Source organism: Boleophthalmus pectinirostris, unplaced genomic scaffold, assembly GCF_026225935.1.
Source record: "Boleophthalmus pectinirostris isolate CB_2022bp ecotype Guang Dong unplaced genomic scaffold, ASM2622593v1 HiC_scaffold_2, whole genome shotgun sequence".
Lineage (NCBI taxonomy): Eukaryota > Metazoa > Chordata > Actinopteri > Gobiiformes > Gobiidae > Boleophthalmus > Boleophthalmus pectinirostris.
This window is the reverse complement of record NW_026571152.1, coordinates 7,565,985-7,570,359: the sequence shown is the minus strand read 5'-3', so window position 1 is coordinate 7,570,359 and position 4,375 is coordinate 7,565,985. Positions and strand designations below refer to the sequence as shown.

Genomic DNA, 4,375 nt, shown 5'->3' with positions numbered 1-4,375 from the left:
AGTCTTTTTAGCAGATGTGCAAAAGCAGTGAGACAGATTTGGTTTTTCACACCTCATCTATTTAAAATTTGCACTTAAACGCTGTGGCACCTCTGTATGAGCCCAGACAGCTCACACTCCGCCAATGATTTGATTTAGGTGTGTGCGTCCTCACCTCTGTCTCTGCTAATATCACACCTCCTACTATGGGCAGAGTATGGAGGGTGAATCATGTTAAAGATGCACTTTACGGTTGGCGGTCCATCACCTGCTTGTTTCTGCATATTCCAACACCCTCCATTACGACATGTCTCTATTTAGACATGCCGGTATTACAACATGCTTCTGTTTAGACGGGCCATTTTTCAGATACTTTAGATGTGACAGTTTTTCGACACTTTTTAGTATCGCTTTCTTTTTGAGAGTTGCCATAGACTACCAGCCACATCTCTTGCTTTTCTTCGATGTTTTTAATCGCAACAACTATCAAGTCAGGCCTATGCAATGTGTATACAATCACATTTCATTGTCATATGTAGTTTGTCAAAAGTGTGTTTTGGGCTGCGAGAGTGTCATCTCACTGAATTGGAGCAATGAGCTTGATTGGTTATTTATTTAAGCTATACCAGGGGAGTCAAATTCATTTTTGTCCGGGGGCCGTATCCAACCTACTTTGATCCCAAAGGGGCCGAAAAAAGAAAAAAAAAAAAAAAAGGCATATAAACCCCAAAATAGCAATAAGTTCAAATATTTGTGCAGAGAAACACAAATCTATTATAGATATCTTTTTTTAATTGATGAACTCAAATAAAAAATATTCATAATATTATGAACAACCTGAAACTTTGAGAAAAATGCAATTTCAACACAATGTTTTAACATTAACTTGTATGTAAATAGGAATAAGTCCATTTATCTTGGAAAATCCTGCACTCGACGTCCACTTTTCTCATTTTTGACATTTTTCTGATGAGGGTGTCATGGTCAACAGTCAAAACGATCGTCCTTTAAGAGCGTTTGGAAAGAGTCAAGTCTTCATTTGTGCTGCTCTGGTGGGAGGGGCCACGCACAGAGGTGCTGGAGACGCTGCTGTGCTAAGCTGTGCAGAAAATTACCAATATTTCCACAGAATATATAATAAAAATATTTTAGTAGAAAATCTGCCAAGGCCCAGATTAAAGGTCTTGGAGGGTCGGCTCCAGCCCCCGGGCCGTATGTTTAACACCCCTGGGCTATACGGTGTTCTCCGCAGATCACTTACATGACCAAATGAATGAAGCACAAAGGGCCCATGCAGCCTCCGTTTTAGATTCGATATTTTCCTCGAAGTCTGGCCTGTGATCAGTTAGGACATTTTCCCACTGTCTGATATCCTCTGTGGCTGAAGTATTCTCTGATAAACCCAAGCATCTTATGATATATAGGAGCGCAAATTATAATCTATCACATTATTCATGTTGGAAAAGTGGAATGTTTGAAAAATAGTAAAGTGTGGCTACTCCGACAATGAAAAAAAAAAAAAGTCAAAATAGTGGTTTGCTTGAAAAATAATGTTTATGCCACTACTCCATGTCTAATTGGGGGCATGTCAGAATAGCAAGAGTTAACTGTTTTTCAGCGTCTTTAAATACATATGTTCTGTATAACTTTTCTGGTGGTCTCATTTCGTTGCCTATATGGTTAGACAGTATAGTGTTAAACACTGCATCTATTTCCATTGAGACACTCCACTGATTCGAAAGCTGGAGGTTTGAATCTCCCTCTCCCTTCATTGGTAGAGCGCTTAGTTCCACTGATCCACAAGTTGGCGGTGCAATTCCAGTTCCCACAGATGAATGTGGTTATTGTGCCCTTGAGCAAGACATTTAAAATTCATCAAAGTCTGCGTATATGAATGTGTGTTTGAGTGAAATAAACCTTTTAAAATAAAAACAGCAGGGGATGTGCAATTATGCAGACCATATTGCGTAATTTACTATTTTATTGGGGAATAACTGTACTTAGACCAGATTTTTCAAATGTTACAAACACAGACGCTCAGAGCATCGACCATTTTTTAATTAATCATTGCATTAATATAGCACCTTTCAAGATACTCAAATAGCTTTACAGTTCATTATTCATTCACTCAACACTCAGTGGTGGTAAACTACTACTGTAGCCACAGCTGCCCTGGGGCAGACTGACAGAAGCGAGGCTGCCAATCTGTGCCATCGGCCCCTCCGACCACCACCATTACTCAAGCACACACCACTTTCATACAATGTGGGTGAAGTGTCTTGCCTAAGGACACAACGACAGTTTTTGCCACTGGCGCCCCCCTGTGGCACCTGGAAGTTCCCAGCAGTTTCCCATCCAAGTACTAACCAGGCCCAGCCTGCTTAGCTCCTGAGATCTGATGGGATCAGACTTTGACAAGCCGGTATGGCCACACTACACTCGACCACTATTAACTCACTCCACTCTTTGGCAAAGTTTGGGCCAGTCAAAATGGATGGAGTGCATGTGTTTGCCGGAAAACAAAGTTCATATTGGACACTCGTTTTCCCGACGTCATCACGTGTGTATGTGACGTAGGATAATGTGGGAAATATGCTCTGAAAGCCGCAATTCTCAGCTTTTCAAATAAGTTTCTATGTTTTATGGTTGGAAAGTTAAGTGGGGTTATATAAAACAGATTCCCAGATATCATATATGATACTGTCGGGCTGGAAGGGTTTTTAATGCCATACTGTGGAACATTGAGGCAAAACTTTAACTTCTTCATTATGTTTTATTTTTATTTTTTTTAATATAGCATTTTCAAAACAATTAAAGGTAACATGGTGATCTAAACATGTATTAAGAGTGAGTACTCCATATAAGTGTAATACGGCGTCTTTAAAAACATACGCCAGTGTTACGCCTAAAGCAAAACCAAAAGGAGATTTATGGATGCAGTGAATGAGGACCACAAATTTGGCAGACATTGCAAATAGTCTTGTTACTTAGAATCTACATTTTTTATAAGACGGCTGACAGTTAAACAAAAACAACTGTCAATCTGTGTTTAAAGAATCTCCTGATGAAGAATAGATAAGCTTTTTTTCTTTTTTTTCCCCCCCTTTTTTGTGGAGTGTGTCAATAAAGTTGTGTATGCGAGCGTATGAAAATGAGATGTCTGACTGAGAGCTCGCCCGGGCGCTGTCCATTTGAATTAAAATCAGCCGAAGACACAAGGACACACACTGCGACTGGACTAATTAAAGGTGATGGGAGGAGCAGGGCATTCTGGGTAGCTTCAAACTTCTTAAACAAACGAAGTGTGGGGTTTTGACCTTGGCTTTTGCAACAGATTTCTAAAAATAACACAGTTTTATAATTAAGACAAGATCAGAGAAGATATTCGGGGTTTTTTTTGCATATTATGGCCTGTTTGTGTAGAGTTTAAGATATTAGAATTGCTTAACATTCAGGTCAAAATCTATTTAAGAAGACACTTTTTTCTCTTATTTAGACATTGATTGAGCTGCAGTCCTTTAAAAGAGGTAGAAGTGAAGGAGAGGACAGTGCATTCTTTACAGTGCCCTTCAATTCCACTGTCTTTTTGTAGTATTTTCATTTTTGAGATAATTACTCCTATATCTAATTAAACTTAATGGTTTATGTCTTGTCCCACCCCTAAGAATGAGACAAAGCATGATTTTTATATCATTTATAAGATGTAAATAGTATGATTTGGTTCTCAAATTTGGCTTCAGAATTTGTATTTACTGCATTTATTATATTATATGTTGTTGTCATTCTAGCAGTGCTTTTGGGAACTGCAGCAGAGTCCTGCACGGGTCCATTTCTGAAGACTCGTACCCGCCGTGATAAATCGGGGTCAGCTCATTAGTCCGAACAGTCCAATAGTCCAGGACTAAACCAGGACTAAACCAGGACTGAACCTACGCAATGTCATTAGTGGATTATAAATATATACATGCCCCAACTGCAGAACGAGCGCCAGGACTGGACCAGGACTGGACCAGGACTGAACCAAGACTACACTAGGACTGGACCAGGACTGAACCAGGACTGAACCAAGACTACACTAGGACTGGACCAGGACTGAACCAGGACTGAACCAAGACTACAACAGGACTGGACCAGGACTACATCCGTGTCATTAGTATAAATATATACACGCAGCAACCGTCGAACCGAGCACCAGGATTACACCAGGGCTAGACTAGGTCTAAACCAGGACTAAACCAGGTCTTAACCAGGTCTAAACCAGGTCTAAACCAGGCCTAAACTTGGTCTAAACCAGGACTAAACCAGGTCTAAACCAGGTCTTAACCAGGTCTAAACCCAGACTGAACCAGGACTTAACCAGGTCTAAACCAGGTTTAAACCAGGTCTAAACCAGGTC

The 4,375-nt window shown here is 40.2% G+C and overlaps 1 pseudogene; it reads right to left on the bottom strand.

Moving 5' to 3' along the window:
- Positions 1-2,297: 2,297 nt before the first annotated feature.
- Positions 2,298-2,415, bottom strand: LOC129409590 (5S ribosomal RNA; annotated as a pseudogene).
- Between the last annotated feature and the right edge of the window lie 1,960 nt (positions 2,416-4,375).